Here is a 21,777-nt window from a genome sequence, read left to right on the forward strand (position 1 = left end):
AGATCATGGCATGTTGAATGCAAACTGTAACAATTCAATGAAAAAACTTTGAGAAATTTAGCAGAAGTCATGCTAATAGCTTTAACACCAAATTAAAGATGTTAAGAAAAATTCCGAATCTTTTTTAACACCAGTGAATACATGGTAAAGAAATAATGGTTTTACTAAATGAAGGTGGTATTTTGTCAAAAGGAACCTGTTGTTGTTGTTGTTGTTGTTGTTGTTGTTGTTGTCTTCAGTCCTGAGACTGGTTTGATGCAGCCCCCCATGCTACTCTATCCTGTGCAAGCTGCTTCATCTCCCAGTACCTACTGCAACCTACATCCTTCTGAATCTGCTTAGTGTATTCATCTCTTGGTCTCCCCCTACAATTTTTACCCTCCACGCTGCCCTCCAGTATTAAATTGGTGATCCCTTGATGCCTCAGAACATGTCCTACCAACCGATCCCTTCTTCTGGTCAAGTTGTGCCACAAACTTCTCTTCTCCCCAATTCTATTCAATACTTCCTCATTAGTTATGTGATCTACCCATCTAATCTTCAGCATTCTTCTGTAGCACCACATTTCGAAAGCTTCTATTCTCTTCTTGTCCAAACTATTTATCGTCCATGTTTCACTTCCATACATGGCTACACTCCATACAAATACTTTCAGAAATGTCTTCCCGACACTTAAATCTATATTCGACGTTAACAAATTTCTCTTCTTCAGAAACGCTTTCCTTGCCATTGCAAGTCTACATTTTATATCTTCTCTACTTCGACCACCATCAGTTATTTTGCTCCCCAAATAGCAAAACTCATTTACTACTTTAAGTGTCTCATTTCCTAATCTAATTCCTGCATCACCACCCAATTTAATTCGACTACATTCCATTATCCTCGTTTTGCTTTTGATGATGTTCATCTTATATCCTCCTTTCAAGACACTGTCCATTCCATTCAACTGCTCTTCCAAGTCCTTTGCTGACTCTGATAGAATTACAATGTCATCAGCAAACCTGTAAGTTTTTATTTCTTCTGCATGGATTTTAATACCTACTCCAAATTTTTCTTTTTTTCCTTTACTGCTTGCTCAATATACAGATTGAATAACATCGGGGAGAGACTACAACCCTGTCTCACTCCCTTCCCAACCACTGCTTCCCTTTCATGCCCCTCGACTCTTACAACTGCCATCTGGTTTCTGTACAAATTTTAAATAGCCTTTCGCTCCCTCTATTTTACCCCTGCCACCTTCAGAATTTGAAAGAGTATTCCAGTCGACATTGTCGAAAGCCTTCTCTAAGTCTACAAATGCTAGAAACGTAGGTTTGCCTTTCCTTAATCTTTTTTCTAAGATAAGTCTTAGGGTCAGTATTGCCTCACGTGTTCCAATATTTCTACGGAATCCAAACTGATCTTCCCCGAGGTCAGCTTCTACCAGTTTTTCCATTCGTCTGTAAAGAATTCGTGTTAGTATTTTGCAGCTGTGACTTACTAAACTGAAATATGATAGTAGGCATTATATGAAAAAAATTAAGATGGTGAAACTCATGATGTCGGTGAAAAGAATTTCTGAAATTTACAAATAAAAATTTGTAGAAATGACTTTCATTACAGAATTGAAAACATTTGTCTGCATAATTCCTGCATTTTAGTAACTGTCATAGTTGATCCTTTTATATTTCCAGTGACACTTAACTGAATAAAACTGATTCACTAATAAAAAGGTTGATATGGTTCCAACTTGTCACTCAATGCCAGTGGGTCAATCCATACCAAGTGGTCCAAGAAAAAAATAATTGGTTGCTTGACCATCTCAGAAAAATTTTATATTTGCTGGGTGAATTCCCCAATGTTTATTAGTCACAAACATATTTTTTTTTAAATTTTTTATTATTCTGAAGTGGCGGCCATATTTGTTCCAGGCTGCTTGCATTTTTCATATTTGCAAGTATTTACATTTTTTACAATTATTCAGTAGTGGATTGTCCTAAGCCTTTCAGATAAAATGCATTTAGTTCAACACACACTGGGCTACAAATCATCATCATTATCACTTAGCTGAATGTATTCTTTAATATATTTTTAATAGTTGAAAGTTATCAACCACAAATTAAAAAAACTCAATTTTTGAACAGTAGTTTCCCAAAGAAAGATTAATTTCTCAGCCTTCATATTTTTTGCGCTCTTACTCTGTATAGTATATTTACTTTTTACACAGTATCAATGGTGAGCAGCTTACACTTAAAAAAAATACACTATTTTAAAAATGGAATTTTTTCATTTTGTGGCCTTCAGTATCTTTGTTGGGGGACCAGATAAAAATTTTAAAATTTCACAGTTAATAGACCGTTATGATATCAAACTTCAGTATAAATTTCTACTTTGAGATTCAATTGGAAGTTATGGGAAAAAAATTACAAACACAAGTCAAAAATACATTTTTTAACATCTGCTATATCTAGGCTTATGGAATAAAATGTATCAGTTACAGTATATAATTTAATTACATCTATGATTACTTACTTTTTTAATGAAAATAAGACTACTAATTACATTATATTGTTCTTGTTATTTGTTTTTAGTACACTGAGAAATTTTTTCACGCAGTTTGGGTGTTAGATTGTAAGTTCATCCAGTCACAGCTGTAAATTCCATGGGAGACAGCTTCCGTAGTACATTTTTAAGTGGCGTCCAAACTTGATGTTTCTCAGTTTTTTTAAAAGATGTCCTTGGTCATGGAGGGCGATAAAATACAACATGTACATCTTGGTTTTGACAGTCAATATTATCAACTTTGCCAATCCACCACTGTTCATAGTAAACACAAGACACTATGTCCTTACTTTGAAGAACCAGTTGTACAAGTTTTTCACACTAATGAAGTTCACTATCAGGCGAAGTTGATGTGATCTTACACTTCAGTAAGTTGTGTGAATGGGGTACTAAACAATGAAAAGATTGAGTGCCTTTAATCTTCTGACAAGAGTTGGACCTTTCCTTCAAGAAACTGTCAGACTTCTTGTATTTCCTTACATTGCGCAAAAACATAGGTACTTCCTTTGATATATTTTTTACAGAATTCAAACATTTCTTGACGTGTTACGATTGTCATCGGTCCACAGCAGACTTGCTTTAGTGACAGCTCGCTTTGTTGTACCCCCGACACCATCACAAGCATTCTTCTCGTGGCACAAAGTGAAAAAGTGCCATTCTACATCAAACCCAAAATCTTCTTTATGAAAGGCAATGTTAATAATTTTGTTTTTGTTTTTATATTGACTTGCTGCCCCATCCAAAAAAGTAAATCAGTTTTTTTATGGAAGGGTGGTGCTGTTTAATGTAGTTTGTTAACTTTAGTTGAAAAATGTGCACTGCTGCAGTGTTGTGTTCAAGGTAGTCACTTATGACACAAAAGCTGTGGCTTAGTAGTTTATCTTCATCTTTATAATGGAATACAAATGGATGAACTGTGGCCTGTTTGTTTACCCAGTGGTGCCCTTGTACTTCATCTTGAACAACAAAGGAATAATTTTCCAAACAGCCAGCAAGAACGAAGCATTCATCAGCTGCCAAGGTTTGCTTTTTGTCTTTAAAAATTTAGCTTGAGATTTTGCAATAAAATGATGCATTTTCAGATTATCAAGGTTAGCCACTAACACTTCAAAAAATTCTTCTCGTGATTTTATGACTGTTACCATTTCAGTTCAGTCTCGTGACACCCATTGTTTGTATTTTATAGTGTCAGGCAACAAATCATCTTCTCCAGGTTCTTCAAACATGTCAAGTAAGGCTTGTTTGGCTGGACAATCTTCACATTTACCTTGATCATAGAATTGCAACTGTCAATATTGCATACCATAACTTCCGAAAGGTCAACTCTAAGATCGGCCCCATCTATCATCAACTTTACGTTCTGATGATACAAACAAACAAACACAAACATTATGGGTGCCAGATGCCCCTGCAACAAAAAATGGCTCTGAGCACTATGGGACTTAACTGCTGAGGTCATCAGTCCCCTAGAACTTAGAACTAATTAAACCTAACTAACCTAAGCCTCTCCCCGATGTTATTCAATCTGTATATTGAGCAAGCAGTAAAGGAAACAAAAGAAAAATTTGGCATAGGTATTAAAATCCATGGAGAAGAAATAAAAACTTTGAGGTTCGCTGATGACATTGTAATTCTGTCAGAGACAGCAAAGGACTTGGAAGAGCAGTTAAACGGAATGGATAGTGTCTTGAAAGGAGGATATATGATGAACATCAACAAAAGCAAAACAAGGATAATGGAATGTGGTCGAATTAAGTCGGGTGATGCTGAGGGAATTAGATTAGGAAATGAGACACTTAAAGTAGTAAATGAGTTTTGCTATTTGGGGAGCAAAATAACTGATGATGGTCGAAGTAGAGAGGATATAAAATATAGACTGGCAATGGCAAGGAAAGCGTTTCTAAAGAAGAGAAGTTTGTTAACATCGAGTAAAGATTTAAGTGTCAGGAAGTCGTTTCTGAAAGTATTTGTATGGAGTGTAGCCATGTATGGAAGTGAAACATGGACGATATATAGTTTGGACAAGAAGAGAATAGAAGCTTTCGAAACGTGGTCCTACAGAAGAATGCTTAAGATTAGATGGGTAGATCACGTAACTAATGAGGAAGTATTGAATAGGATTGGGGAGAAGAGAAGTTTGTGGCACAACTTGACCAGAAGAAGGAATCGATTGGTAGGACATGTTCTGAGGCATCAAGGGATCACCAATTTAGTATTGGAGGGCAGCGTGGAGGGTGAAAATCGTAAAGGGATACCAAGAGATGAATACACTAAGCAGATTCAAAAGGATGTAGGTTGCAGTAGGTACTGGGAGATGATGAAGCTTGCACAAGATAGATTAGCATGGAGAGCTGCATCAAACCAGTCTCAGGACTGAAGACAACAACAACAACAACAACCAACAACAACCTAAGGACATCACACACATCCATGCCCGAGGCAGGATTCGAACCTGCGACCGTAGCGGTCACGTGGTTCCAGACTGAAGCGCCTAGAACCGCTCGGCCACTCCGGCTGGCCCCCTGCAACAATACACCATCTTGGTCTCACTCGCAAAACTTTGATCTTCCAATTTTAATGTCAGGATTTTTTTTTTTTTTAAATTCAGTGAATAGTTCATTTAAATCACACAATATTAACCTTTTTTGTCTTGTGTATCTTAGAACTAATTTCTTTCACAGAAAAACAGTCTTTTTTTTGCCAGACATCAAATGGCTCTTATTGTCATCATCATAATACTTAATAACTTTATTGATTGTGTTTTCATCTGCCACATTAGATTCGCTTTTCTTTTGTAATGCTGGTAAAATTCCGTTCTTTTACTAATTGCCTTGTTAACTTAACAAGACGTTCTGATGCATTAAATTCATCAGTAACTTTTGTTCGACTCCAAGAATTCGGCAGTAAACTGATAAGCTTAATTTTATCCTCTTTGAAATACTGCATTTAATTTTTGGTTTTTCTATCAAATCATCATATTCTGTTGGTCAAGTTTTAGAACTTCCATCTGTTTTAGTACAAATTGTATTTTGAAATGAAACTTCCAAATTCTTTTTGACTGCAGCTGCCACTTTCTCAATTTTTGTATTCAAGGCACTTGGTCTTTTATCTTGACTCAGTTTTCTAATTTTACTAGCAGGCGTTATACCCAGGATTTCACAAGTTTTATCTACTTTCTTAATGGTTGCTGGTAAGTCACAAAATTCTGTATCTGAGGTTCCACTATTCTTTCTCTTGTGAATTACAAATATCTTCCCTAACATGTTGGACACAATGATTTTCCTGGTATGAGATTGACAAAAGGGCTTTTATTGTTAGAATAATGATTGAATGTTATTTCTCACAGTCCTTTTGTTATAGGCTAGTACTTTTGCTATAGGTTTCTAATGTTTCTCAAAAGGGTCTATGCAAGACTGGCCAAGAAAGTGATGAAATTTTTTTAAGTATTTCATTTCATGATACTTCCATGTTGATTTGACCTCTGGGCAGTCTCTTAAGTAAAACAACACTTTTCCTTCTTCACTATAATCTCCGATTAAAGTAATGTCTTTAGGACACACTCCATACACACTTATGACATGCCTCATTAATGATAACACCAACAGAACACTGAGACACCATTTTTCAAGTGCACACTTCAAGAACTTCTACCTAAGGAATTGTGAGTAGACTATTGTTGGTGTAAGGGGGAAGACAACAATCTGACTTGTATATCTTTGCAGATGCCATTGTTAGCCTGCTGAAACAATTACCACACCACTGTTTCAACAAATAATCATTAGCTAGTGTAATGTGGTGTGTTACATTATGCAATTGGTATGCTTTATTTGATTAGCCTACCAGATATCGCAGATGTTAAAAAACATATTTTTGACTCGTGTTTGTAATCTGTTTTCCATAACTTCCAATTTAATCTCAAAGTAGAAATTTATACTGAAGTTTGATATCATAAAGGTCTATTACCTGTGAAATTTTCAGATTTTTATCTGGTCCCCCAACAAAGATATTGCAGGCCACAAAATGGAAAAATGAAAAATCCATTTTTTAAAATAGTGTATTTTTGTAAGTGTACGTTGTTCACCATTGATACTCTATAAAAAGTAACTATACTATACAGTGTAATAGCAGCAAAAATATTAAGGCTGAGAAATTAATCTTTCTTTGGAAAACTACTGTTCAAAAATTGAGTTTTTAATTTGTGGCTGATAACTTTGAACTATTAAAAATATATTACAGAATGCATACAGCTAAGTGACAATAATGTTAATTTGTAGCCCAGAGTGTGTTGAACTAAATGTATTTTATCTGAAAGGCTTATGACAATCCACTACTGAATAATTGTAAAAAATCTAGATGCTTGCAAATATGAAAAATGCATGCAGCCGGGAACAAATATGGCCGCCGCTTCAAAATAATAAACAATTTCTTTAAAATATTTTTGTGACTACTAAACATTGGGGAATTCACCCAGCAAATATAAATTTTTTCTGAGATGGTCAAGCAACCAGTACTGGACCACTCTGTATGGATTGATCCCAGTTTGTGAAAATGACAATTCAAAATGGCCTCCTAACTGTAGTTTTGGTTAAAAATTCTAGAAAAATTATTTTAAATATATTTCATTATGTACTCCCTTACACCAAATTTCCACAAATATTCGTGACATGAGGGCAACAAGATTTTTTTTTATTTCTGTAGCTGTTGGAAAGCTCTAAATCTGACTGTGAAGCACTCTGCCTGTAAATACAATGGTGCTTCAACTGCTAGATTGTGCAGTTTGAGGGCATATGAAATGAAACCAGTTGAAAGTTACAATGAATTGGGTTTGATCCCCAATCAGACCTAGGATTTGTGTGTGTCACCAGTTCTTTCACCTTTGGCAATGTTTGCTTCTGTGGGAATTGCCAAGCTGCACTATGGTTCTCAGTCCACATCAAACTGCAGATCCCCCTGTAACTGGCTGCATGAGTCAGTTCAAATGCAAATGGAAGGCAATAACATAACATCTTAAATAGGAACATGCCTAGTACAGCACAATGCTGTTCAAATCAGTCTTCAGATTGATGACAACTCCTTCCCCTTCTTTAATTACAGAATCATCAAACTGCAATAGAGGGTTATACTGTCCGAAGTGTTGGAGAATGGAATGGCAAGTAGCAGCTGAGTACTGATGCTGACACATATGACTCCATACTTTATATGAAGACTGTTTTTCTTTGGTGCATCTTCTTTTTAAGAATTCTTTGCAACACCTTTTGTAAATTCATTCTGATTGACTTTCATCAATTGTGCTTGTGTTTATAGCTCTTTACTTTTCTTTGGTAAATGATCTGATGATGGGCAGTGCCCAAAAGGTTTTGGTAAGTAACAATTTTTTAACAGCAAGTGACTAGTTGATGTGGCAACCTATTCATCACTGACTTAAGTATCCTCAACACTGCAGAATATCTACATCCAGATGGTGAAATAAAGATCTGAAAATCCCTCCTAAATACGAGTCCTGTGCCATTATCACTGCACCACCTCACCTGGTAAATGATTAATAAAGAAGGAAAAATATCTGGGTTTAGATAGCATCAAAATTCAGAGGGACAACGACAGGAATAGATGATTAGAAGCGGCGACAGAGTGAATTAACAGGGAGGGCTGTTTTTACTTATCTGAGGTATGTTTGTGTTTGGCATCGATATAAGGCAGGAAAGTATACCAACCAAATGCAACTGATTCAATTTGGAAGAAAACCAAGTCTAATCAAGAACTCTGAAGACAGTTAAATTATGCAGCTTGATTTGTTTTAGCAATCTTAATTGCTCTCAGCTCTATCCAATCAGATTTCAATTCACAATACTGAAGCAGAGAAAGAGGGACGAAAACCTTACCTGAAAATGGTTTTAAATGTTGCAGTGAAACACTCATTTTTCAGGACAATTTTAGGAGGACAGTGACAGTACCTTAAAAGAAGACATGGTCAATTTCTTACATTATTCTTGTCCCACTGGAGATGATGCTCCATTTCTTACATGATCTACAGGATATTAAGCCATCAACTTTCTTGTTTCCCTTTGATTAACCATAAATGTCTCTAAGTTTTCTGGTGTATTCTGTCCTTTATTCGATTAACTCTCTTACAATCATTTAATGATTCCAATTTATCGCAAACCATTTTTCAATTAATAACTTTACTACAAAGCATTAATGTTCCACAATATTATTTATTAGTTTGCTATGAACTGGCTTTTGGCTTCTTAGACCATCGTCAGATAACAGAGTCCATACAAGTTAGTGAGAAATCATAACTGTGCAAAAAATTATGTATAAAAATTTGTGACATTTTAGGACTATATCGATACAATTCCCATGCATATCTAAAGAGATTCTGAACAAGTAAATCTTATATTAAAACTATGTGAATGTGTGTGCCAAAAATGTTCAAGAGAACTGAGTAATGGCACAGGCTGCTATGTCATATAGACAAACTGGTGAATGTGATGAACAGACCGAATGAAGGGAGGGGCAGCAAGAAGTCTATGGAGTGTGTGTGTGTGTGTGTGTGTGTGTGTGTGTGTGTGTGTGTGTGAAACAGTTAAAACAAGTTTACTATCTAATGATGAAAGAAATAATGACTGGCTGCTACTTTTATACTGTTAAAAGCTGAAGTATATTTCCTGGCTTTTTGTTTCCTGGCAAGAACATGTGAAGTCCTAGGCTGGGAGCCCACTTGTTATCAGTGTTGTTTTGTGCTGTCTGAGGTAGACAATGGAGTCATGTTACCCTGTCTCATTTTTATTGACTGTGTGGTCAATTAGTGTAGAACTATAACCATTGTTGAATGTTATTTCTTTAATTATTTTGAATTCATTTTCAAAATCTGGTTTGGTTGGTGGTACAGATAGTAGGTGGTGCACCATGGAGTCAAAGGCTGCATGATTGTGTGTTGTGGGATGCTGTGAACTGGGCAGTAGTATTGTCTGTTGATGTTACTTTCCTGTACATCTTAAATAAATACTGTTGCTTACTGATGTCAAACAGAGAGGTCTGAAATGTTGACAGCCTTCTACCAACTCCATTGTAAACTTAGGTAACTCTACTAGTTTGAGAAATGTGAACACTTATTCAACATATTCTGACTTACAAAGTTAGTTTTGTCAGACGATGTGTCTACAAAACATCTGTTAGCTCACGAAACTAAAAATTATAACTACAGATACGTTCAATGCTAGTTGTATGGAGCAAAGAGTGTTGCCCACATTAAAGAAAAAATTGTCTTCTCAAGATGTGATTGCTACCAATGGCGACAAAGGGAACATTTTAGTGTTACTTAGTAAGTAGAATATATTGAAAAGTGTTTACATTCCTCAAACCTTTTGAGTTCCCAGAGTTACCCAAAGATTCCACAATGAAATGAAGAATCTTATTAAAACCTGTAAATCCATATTTACTGATTGTGATGCCAACCACACACGAATCCAATAGCATCAAAGTTATATGGGTTACCTAAGCTTTACAAAGAAGCTGTTCCAATAAGATCCGTTTCTTTAGTTTCAGCACCTTGCCATAAATTAGCAGAAGAGTTTCATTCACTAATTAAAACAAAAACTAAATTTCAACCAAAAAACTAAGATGTACCCATTCCATCTAGTGCAATACATGTCTCATTTGTTGTTAGCAGCCTGTTTCCTAATAGTCTTGTTGCAGAGGAAATGGAAATTTTAGCAGAATGGCTACATAAAAACACAACAAATCCAGTGGAGACGCAAGATATAAGAATGAGAACTGAAACAAGGTTAGAGCAAAATTACTTCCAATTTTGACAAGTTCTGTAGTCGGTCAGATGGATTAGTAATGAGGTCCCTACTGACTCCGTTATTACCTGAAATGTTTAGGGATAATTTAGAGCAAACACCTTTAGGTAAAAAGCCTGTAAGTTCGAAAATACAGTATTGGGCTAGGTATAGGGAGCATGTACTGTGCTTGTGGACAGGTACCACCAGACAAATTTTTTCAACATCTCAATTCATGACACAGTAACATAAGTTTACAACACAGTTGGGAGAAGACCTCTCCATTTGACATCAGTAAGATATAGCATTTATTTAAGATGTAACCTCAACAGACACAGTAATACTAACCACTTCCCAGCATCCCATAACACACAAACAGGCAGCCTTCGACTCCACAGTACATCGCCTACTATCTATACCACAAACCAAATCATATTTTTGAAATGAATTCAAAATAATTAAAGAAATTGCATTCAACAATGGTTATAGTTTCTACACTAACAAGACAACATACTCGGCAAAAATGTCCCCCTTAGATAGCACAAAACACTGACAACAGGTGGGCTCCCATGCTATATGTGGGTAGGATTTCACAGGAAACAAAAATCCAGGAAATATACTCCGGCTTTTAACACTATAAAAGTAACAGCCAGTCATTATTTCTCTCACCATTAGATAACAAGCTTGTTATAACTGTTCCATACCCACATTCCACAGATTTCTTGCTCCCATCTCTGTATTCGGTCTATTCATCACATTTGCCAGTCTGTCCACATGACATAGTAGCCTGTGTCATTACTCACTTGCAGAGTGTTTTTCGTTTATACATTTATATAGTTTTAATATCTAAATATACTTACAGTAAAGTTTATTTGTTCAGAGGCTCTTTAGGTATTACATTACGCTTGTTTTATATATCAATGTAGTCACTAAATGTCTCATCTTTGTACAGCAATTTTTGTACAGTTATTAATTCTCTTGGAAGTTGTGTGGACTATCCATTTCATTTCATATTAAGTTACCTCACAATGGCCAAAAAAATCTGAAGCCAGCCCATAATAAACTAATAAATATTATTGCAGAACATTAATACTCCTTATTCAAATTATTAGTACGTCTGTGTTCTTCCCAGAACCGACTGAATGTCCCACCATAAATATCATTTACCAAGCCCTTATACTTCAATTAATTTCTATTTGTGCTCTTCTAACCCTTCACACACTAATTATGGTAACTGACTACCATCTGATATCATAAGGCACGTGTCAAGGTAATGTGATGTAAGTGTTAAGATAGTCAGATGCTACACAAAGCATTTTCTACATGTGAGCCTTCCTGTTACCTACCATGACATACTCTCCCCTGCATGAAATCTTGAAGACTTGTCATTTTTCACAAAACATCACTGTCTTTTTTCACAGTTTCAGGTTACACCTTTAGACCACGCCTGCATTCAAGAGATGCGATTATACCACTACTGTGTAACTTTTCTTGCTACAGTACCACGTGCTCTGCAATACCAAAAGTACTCTGACAATGCTCCAATGAAGGTGGAGCATTTGTTAAAAACCTGAATCTTCTCACTACAAGTGTAACTTCTACATTTCCGAATGAGGAGCTCCATTACATCAGAAAAATGTCCCAGCTGTTCATATGGGTACTCCACAGAGTACAGGGCATTAATAGTTCTCCATTTCTTCCCAAGAGATCAAATCGTATGAAGGTTTTTTGGGAACACATGTACAGTACAGGTAGGACAGTTCGAGGAACACAACCGCACCAACCACACATTTTTAGTCAGTGTTACTAGCACCTTTATAATGAAGAAACTTTCAAGAGATTCAAATAGGACCACTGTTGCTATGGCAATTTATGAAAATGCTTTGTTGAAACAGCTGCACCAGGGAAAAGATGTGGCTTTCAAATATGACAAAAACTGGTACATATGGTAAATTTCCCAGATATCAAATGAATTTAGAGATGCTGAGATTAACTGTACATATCCAACTGAATCAAAATTCCTTTCACGGCACAGTAGGAAAAATGCTGTTTAGATCCCCTATTCCAATATCATATATAAGGTGGTGTCCCATCATTAAAAGTGTCACAGTGCACCGCTGTAAAAATGTGACAACTGCTGTAAGATAATTCTCTCATCTTTAACTGAATTTATTTTATTTTTGGATCAACATTTCAAAGATAACAATGTTACATGCAATGTGGAAGAGTTTTAAAAATACACTTTCCTTCTTTATATTTTAATTTGTTTATGAAACTGTTCTTTGCAGAATCATTATATCAATAGATACCGGTATACATGTAAAAAAATTAATGTCTCATTATTGTTTCCCTCTTTTCTTTTATTTAACTGAAGTGGTCTTTTTAATTTACAGTAACAGAATAAGAATACATCACCATATTTGTGTACCCAACCTTTTTTGCATTTCTTTACACTGAAGACATTTGGCAGTGAAATAAAATATATATTAGGAAAAATGATTGATAACCGTTTTCAGTTTTCACCTGTTCACAGTTCTCATCTACAGGTGAAACACAAATATTTAAGGACAATTATACAAGCAAATACACTTAGTTTTTATTTGCCCATTCCATGTAGCACTGAATGTGACTGGCATGCCAATGGATAAAATGAGTTAGGATATTTTTCTTTACACTTACAATTGCTGCCAGATATGTGAACATGTCAGCAAAAATTCAAGTTGAGAGCCAATTGTCTACGTAGCACCCCCAAACACCCCACCCCCAGCACTTTGAAGTTAAACAAATCTGACTTTTTTTTTCCAAAGGAGCCACCTCTAAGTGCAGGTAGTAACTGTAATTGCAAGGCAAAATGCTTTTCATTATTACTTATACTTACTACCAGTACTAAAGATTTACAGCGCACAAGCAGAGGTCTGTGCTGTTTCCCTGGGCAAAGTACCTTTTTTTAATCCAGATTCTGAAGCATGGCATGGAAAAAGTGTGTTTCAATGTTTTTCATAAAAAGTCTGAATGACGTATCCTACTTTTCATTCGTCAACATAGTGGTCTACATACTAGATATATAGAAAATTGATGCCTGTAAATCAGCTCATTACCAAGTACCAATCTCTGAGATTAGGGAAACTGTTGCCTGATCAATGACTCTGCATACATCCTTGTGTATTCAAACCAGATTTTATCAAAAGTGGTTAGAGTTAGCACAGTGCTATTTGGCACTTTTACTATTAAGACATATAGATATCCACATACCAAATATGACTAAATCCCCCCCCCCCCTCAAAATGAGATTACACGGAATGACCCCCTTGCCTCAGATGCTAACGCAATATTCCAGTACACCTCAGAGATCAAAAGTTCAATTCCTGGTCTACCACACAGTTTCAATCTGTCGGGAAATTTCAGGCTTTATAGCTTATTCATACAGTAGTCCCAGTAGTGTAATAAGTCTACTGTTGAAATCGATTGTCTGTTGTCAAAGTCTTATTTATTTTTGCATTGGCTAATGTGCCATTTTATTTCTATATACGTAGTACTAGTCCCACGGAATAAGGAAACATCTATCATCACTTCATAATGACAATCAGTTTATATTACATGTGGAAACATAAAAAAAACCTAAACCACGAATGACAAAAAGGAATTTGAACAACATATTTTCATACTAACCCAAGATTTCAACTTTCACATGAACAGACAAAAACGAACAAGCTTCAACATGGCAGTTCCTATGAAAGTATAAAGGATGTTCACATGTTACATGATATATTTCATAATTTAAATATTTCCAAAGTATAAGTTGTATCCCAAGAATTAAATCAGAGGAAACAATTCAAAAAATGAAAATGTGTTACTCTGAGGAATTCCAGAAATAAATTTCTACTTAATAATAATCATTCTGTAATAGAAAATGTAGGAAGCTAGAACCTTTTGATATTAGTGATTTAACAGAATTAATAAAATACTTCATCCATCAGGGCCTCTAGCTAAATGTCATCAAATCACAATTACTGGTATTTAAAACAGGCAGCCCTCAATACAACACTGTAAATAATGTATGTAACATCTCAGAAACACAAAGCATATCGGCTTTTTAAGAGGAAAAATCTGTAGCGGCGTGTATCTCCTTAGCCAGTTGGAAAAGATAGTTACTAGACATTAAAAACACTGTACTTTCAAATGATTAACCCCTTTTGTAACAATGAAATTGAGTTATAGTAATGTATTGCTGATGTACACTTAACAATGTTTGTGTTGAATTGGAGAGCAATGAGACTTACACATATGGGACAGGCTGTAGTAGAGAAACATGTCATGAAGTGTTCCTGCAGCACAAGTACTTTATGTATTTGTACGCATATTAAAATTAGTTGCATTTTCATGTTTTTCCCAAATGAAGTTAACAGGTACAATGTAGTACATGATCACAACACGTGGACAAAATGTAACTACACTCCCAGAAGGGAAAAAAATTAAAAATGATACTGAAGCCTACACATCAATGGTTTGATATGGTTTAACAAACTACAAAGGTCTCTGAGAACATGTAAGGGGAATGACTTTAACACAAAACTGAAATCTTTCCTGATAGAAAAATATTTATTTATATTCAATGTATTAATTCAATGCTTGTGATATGAATTAGAACTATATCAGCTATAAAGTAATTAACGTTATAAAATAGATATAATATGTAACAATTGGAATATGTAACATACTTTGTAAGTGCAATTTTCATCTTATTATTTCTAACATTTGCAAAAACAATCATTGTGATAACCCCAAGCAAAGAAAATGTAAATAAATAAAAGTTCCTTAAATGAAAGTCATATTTTAAAATATGATTGCTTAGAACAAAACCAGAAAACTGTTTCAAAAACTATAGGCAACATTCCACAAGCTGACAAAGTCTTCAAATTTGTCATCACAGTCAACTGAGAATAAAATTAAATATATCGGACACAATATGCAGACATTTAATTATTGGGAACACAAAGTTTGTTCACTTGAAACCAACAAAACTGGTAATAACAAATATAGCACTACTGTGAAAACTGCCCACAAAGTAGACACACATCAGAAAATCTGTATTAGAGGAACAAAAGGCTTAGAAAATGTGGTGAAAGGAATATAAAAATACATTATTATATCAAAAATTACTTCTAGGGCAATTAGTCACAGTAAAAGCAAAAATTGCTAAACAGTTTGCTTCTTAATGCACTTTTCTGATACCACAAAAGTAGTATTAGTACAAGTTCATATGACAATTAGCTTATCAGATTTGATGTTGAAAGAATTTATGATGAAATAGAAAACATTATTCATATAGTTAAGGGAGAGGAAAATTTAACTGTGATGGGGGTGCCCCAAATTCAGCAGGGGGGGGGGAGAAAGAAGAAAAAAAAGGGGAGGGAGAGAGGGAGAGAGAACATTAACCAGAGGGCAGGAATGAAAAAAGGGAGCTGCCTGGTATAATTTTTAACAGAAAAATCTTTTAATCTTCACTAACACTTGGTTCAAGAATCATGAAAGAAGGCTGTGTATGTCGAAGGGACCAGGGGACACGAAGATTTCAGACTGATTACGTAATAGTGTGACAGATTTTGAAACCAGATTTTAAAATATAAGACATTTCCACAGATGTGGACTCTTACCACAATTAACAGATAGGAAATGAAGGAGATAGACCTGGATAAACTGAGTTTCTAAGTAGTATTGGAAATAGTGTGACTTAGACAGTGGAAAGTAACAACAGAAAACAAATGGTAGCTTCGAGAGTTGAAATACTGGGGGCAGTATAAAAACACAAGGCCTTGAAGAAATTCTTGCATTACAAAAGAACAGCAAATGAAGCAGCTAAAAAGAATACCAACATCTAAAAACTGAGAATCATATAAATTGTAAAATAGCTAAGCAAGCACTGCTGGAGAATAAGTGCAAGGTTGTAGAAGCAAGAATGACTAGGAGAAAGACATACCACCTATTTCGAAAACTAGAGAGATCTTTTGAGGAAAGAGAATCAGCTGTATGAATATCAAGAGCTCCGATGGAAAGCCAGTACTAAGAAACTGAGGTTAAACTGAAAGGTGGAAGGAATACAAAAATAGCCTATACAAAGTAAATGAACTACAAAAATTGTTATGGAAAAAGAAGATAATTCCTCCAAATTACTGAGATATTTGGAGGAGCCAGCAATATCAAAACTATTCACCAGGTGTGCAAGGTATACAAGTGAAGCAAAATACTCTCAGACTTCAAGAAAAATGTAATAGTTCCAATTCCAAAGTAGGCAGGTGCTGATAGGTGTTATTATTTACAAAAAGATTGGAAAGACAAAGCTGAACTCGGGGAAGATCAGTTTCGGTTCTGAAGAAATTTCTGAACTGATGTACCAACAGTGACCCTATGAGAAGATAAACAACAAAAATGCAAACCAACATTTATGGCATTTGTAGATTTAGAGAGAGCTTTTGACAGAGTTGACGGGAACACACTCTTCGAAATTCTGGAGGCAGCTGGCACAAAATACAGAGAATGATAGGTTATGTACAATATGTTGTACGAGCTCAATGACAAGAAGGTAGGCCAAGTTCAGAATGGAGTGAGACAGCGTTGTACCCTATTCCTCACACAATTCAATTTGTGCAATGAGCAATCAGTAAAGAAAGCCAAGGTGAAATTTGAGAAATGGATTTAAGTTCGGGAAAAAGAAATAAAAACTTCATGATGTTTGCCAGTGGCACAGTAGTCGAACAGAATGGACAGTGTCTTGAAAACAGGCTGTAACATGAATAATAAAAATAGAACAGGGGTGTTGACATGTATTCTAGTTAACTCAGGTGATGCTGAAAAAATTCTATTAAGAAATGAGACACTGAAAAGTAGTCGGTTTTTGCTGTTTGGGTAGCAAAATACCAATGAAGGAGAAAGCAGGGAGGATAAAAAATGCAGATGCAATAGCAAGAAAAACATACCTGAAAAAGAGAAATTTATTATCATCTAATAAAAATGTGAGGGAGAGCTGGTACAGGACAATTTCATTTTTTTTTATTGCAGTAAACATGAAGTTCACACATTACAATTAGTCTAGTAACAAAAATGAGGTTAATCTTAACATAGGGTAAATAAGATACAACTAAAAAGTCATACAGTGCCCACAATTAAATTATGAAAGGTATCAAATACAGACTAATAACAATACTTACAATTAGAAGTCATCAAGGCAATAGGTACATTTTAATATAAACCAGCTCTAGAGCTCGGCTTTAAATTTTTAACCTTCAACATCTTTCAGGTTTTTTGGTAATTTAATTTAAAAGATTGCTCCTTTCACGTATGGGCTGTTTACATTTCAGGTAAAATTACTTCGTATTCTAAAACAATCATTCTTATGCCTACAGTTTTATTAATGTACTTGATTAATGGCAAGAAGGTATTTTTGGTTCTCTTTTATCAGGATAAGGGGTTTGATAAACATTGAGTGCATATGAGATCAATTTATGTTCAATGAATAATTCTTTACATGGTCTTCTTGTATCTACATTGGCAACCAGCCATATTGTTCTTTTCTGCATCAAGAAAAATAGTTGTGAATCTGTGAAAAGTGGTTCCCCACAACACCCAAACCATTCATACTGTAGAGATAAATTACCCCAAAATATATCACCCTTAAAGTATGTGTGCCCAAATAATGGGAAAATCTTTTTAGCAGATACATACCACTTAACATCCTTGAGCATACATGATCAATACATTTGTCCCAAGTAAAATTATATAAAAAAATCCTAAAAACTTACAAAAATTTTTGCTATCAAAACTTACACGATTATTTACATCTGACAAGGAACATTAATTTGTATGCCAAAGTTACTACCTCACTTTTGCTTATGTTAAGTTTAAAATCTATTTCCGTGAAGAAATCACATGCCTTCCATAGGCCCATGCACATATCCGCTACCTTACAACCGAAGCCACGCCTGTCAAGTGCTACATGCATAAACTCCACGGCTGCGGATATTGTGCTTCGACCCACACGAAAGCCATGTTGGAAATCAGCCATTGAGTCCCCTACATGTAAACTGATCATGTAATTTAAGAACTAATATTTTTTATAATCACTGAACTCAGTGTAAGCGATATTAGCCTATAGTTTTGAACGCCGGTTCTGGTTACCTATATGTAAAGCATACGAGGCAGATTAATAACAAATGAGTGGGGTACTGTGCTGAACCTGCCCATCAACAGCATCTCAATTATCACATCAGGAGATTTCAATAATCAGATGATGCTGGCCATAATCGAGACGTAAGTCAGTGAAAAAAGTGGTAATCAAAATCACCATGGTATGACAATACTTCTTGCTAATATCTGTGATTCACATGGTAAAAATATATATCTCTACATTTTAGCAACACTGAAATGTAAAATGGTTAGACAATTACCATGGCGATAACTTACCTGCACAACAACCCGGATTGTGGATTTGGCAGATCGAAGCTCCGGGTATTGGCGTTCTTCTGATAGCGTCAAGCTTTAAAATACATTATGCATAGCAGCTTATATAGCTGAGCCTGCAGCTAAGCCTCGCATAGTTTCATTATAAACGTCTCTCCCGCAAAGAATTTCCCATGTAAACCCCACCTCGCTAGCGAACGTAAACAAGCACCAACCTCCCTACAGCCCAACCCCAGCTTCCAATGGCGCCGAACCAACTTTGTAACTAAAAACACACCCTCTGGTTTCAGGAAATTTCCGTTAGCGACATTGAGTAGCAATGTCTCTGGAGCGAGTAGATATTGATTTTGTGTTGTCAACATTCGATGCCAACGTGGTCACGTGATCCCGGGACGACGTAGATTTGTCCACAATGCGTCCTATAAATTTTGAATGTCATAATATCGATAGCACAGACAGATTCCTTTCATAGATGCTGTGGTTTTGATATAGGCTCTTGTAGAAACGATAACAATTTGGATTTGATACGTGGAATAAACTAGGCTCTTAGGTTTAAAGACCAAATTGAGCGGACATTTCAGTTTTATGGACGTGTCACAGCTCAGATGTCCCTAACTCCTTTCTTTTTTTCTTGGGGTCAGCCGCAGCTAGTTTTGGGCTGTTCGAATATATTTTTTGTGACCGCAAAACAAAATGACAACAGTAAACCAGTGCATTTGAAACTGTCTCGAAAACACTGAATTTGGCCACAATGCGTGGCGATGATACATCCTACTTCTTCGTTACCTTTTCTCGATTTTTGTGTATTTTTTTCGTCGACTAAGTCATAATTTTGCCTATTGGTAGCACTCTGGTGTATATATTTAGCGCACTCTGTCTACAGGGTCCGACTACTCGGTAGAATAAGTAACAAATAGAGAAAAATCAAGCAGCCGCATCAGTATGCTACGAATATTAAAAATATGTGTGACATGTTTCACTCGCCAGGGCACACGTACACGGATAGAGAGAGAAAGAGAAAATAGTTTACATGAATTTGCAATACAGTTGTCCCTTATAAAATTTATGTTGAGTGGGCTGCCATCTATTGTATTCGTATTTTATGTTTGTTAATCAATAATGGTAGCCGCAGTAAACAGAAGGCAAAACCCAACAAAGCAGCTAAATCAGCACTAAAATGTGTGCACTATGTGTTTGTGTGTTGTTTGCTCCTTTCTGTTCCCCATTGTTATGAAACATATTTAATCTGTTGACTTCCTACTGACTTATCTGCGAAACAGAATATACAATCTAGGTCTGTGGTTGTTAGTGTTGTAACACAAATAAACAAATGCGGTAATCTGTACAATTATCGTACAGAAAATGTATTTAAGATACATGCTCTAATTTCACTCAACACTGCAGTTCATATTTTGTATCTTTATACACTTCATTTCACATTGCAATTAGTACATATTTCTTATTTACTTTCAGTTCCCTGTAGTGTAAAGGATATACACACAGAATTGTGCCATTTTTATTTTTTATTGTGAAAAACATCCCTTCAGACAAGAGTGAAACATTTCTCTTTTGCATAAAATATATAACAGATTCTTCGTATTACACAGTACCGTTGGTACGAATATTTCAGTGTCAAACAAACTGGTCATACATCACGCAGATGTGAGCTACAACCTAAATAATTTTTTCAGATATCTGACCTCGTTTGTGCAAGAACAGTCAATGGAAACAATATCCACGTCGTCATCGAAAATCTGCCACGAAAACAAAGTATAATAATAAAATAAAAATTAAGAATACAAAAAAGCATAAAATCCACAAGTATAACTGGAGTGGACGCGGCGAAAATGGATTAACTTTGCAACCCTCTTCCCTAGAAATCTTGACGTGCCGTGACGTGACGGTAATTGACGGCTTCTGTAAATGCTACCATTTGAAATGCATTTTGGAATGCTTGGCGTGACGTGATTTCACGTATGATTACATGACGTGACGCGACGACCAATGTGAATTGGCCTTACACAAACAGCTTCATCTTAGCGACAAAGATCCTGCAAAAACAACAGTTAGCGAAGAACAAGTTCTATGATTAGCTCAGTTTATACTCCACTAAATACTTTTAATTCGTCACTACAAACATACCATGAGTGTCAAAGCTAAAACTTAGTTATGTTTCAAAATTATTCTAATTTTGACTATTTAACACGTCACAAATGTTTATGGGTAAAATTAGAAAATAATGAAAAAATGTTTGGTCGTGAACCAAATGGTGCAGCCCAGTGATTAAAGTATAAATAACATTAGGGAGAAGCAGGAGGTATTAAACTGGAGTAATGTAATATATACTTTCAGCAATGGTGAGGAAGCTTTTGGCAGCTTTATTACTCCTGAGATACCTCCTGATGAATTGTTACCAAACGAAAAGAAACTAAGCAAGTAAACATGGCCAGACCATTCTACATCTGAGAAACGATGTCTATTTAAACTTCGCGACACTCGCATAAGAGTGGCGCTAGTAGTGCCACTATGAGGATACAAATCAGGTTTGGTTTAAATACACACTGTCACATGAGCGTTAATTGCCTTTGAGATTGATGTTGTTGAGTTGACGTTAGTCAAGAATCCCTTTAAGGCGACAAAGACGCCATTATCAATACCTCACTGAGTTTGAACGAGGACGCTGTGAAGCAGGATGTTCCTTGTGCGAAACTGCAGAAAGACTTGGCGGGAATATAGCCACCTTACATGACTGCTGGTAGCAGTGATCACGAGAATGTACGATCGCTAGAAGGCAGGGCTCCAGACGGCACTACTGAGAGGGAAGACCATTGCACTCGGGTATGTGGCTCGAGAGCATCGTACTGCGCCTACAGCAGCAATTTGAGCAGCAGTTATCACAAAAGTGACGCAACGAAATATTACAAATCGGTTGCTTCAAGGACAGCTCCGAGCTAGAAAGCCTGTAGCGTACATTCCACTGACCCGAAATCACCGCCATTTG

The 21,777-nt window shown here is 35.8% G+C and overlaps 1 protein-coding gene across 1 annotated transcript in view; it reads right to left on the bottom strand.

Annotated features, from left to right (window-relative positions):
* Nucleotides 1-19,021, bottom strand: part of LOC126185084 (uncharacterized) — a 71,114-nt gene extending 52,093 nt beyond the window's left edge. The window contains exon 1 of the mRNA XM_049927872.1: nucleotides 18,780-19,021. The gene's annotated coding sequence lies outside the window, so the exon portion shown is untranslated. The remainder of the gene's footprint in view (nucleotides 1-18,779) is intronic.
* Between the last annotated feature and the right edge of the window lie 2,756 nt (nucleotides 19,022-21,777).

Source organism: Schistocerca cancellata, chromosome 4, assembly GCF_023864275.1.
Source record: "Schistocerca cancellata isolate TAMUIC-IGC-003103 chromosome 4, iqSchCanc2.1, whole genome shotgun sequence".
In the NCBI taxonomy this organism is placed as follows: Eukaryota; Metazoa; Arthropoda; class Insecta; order Orthoptera; family Acrididae; genus Schistocerca; species Schistocerca cancellata.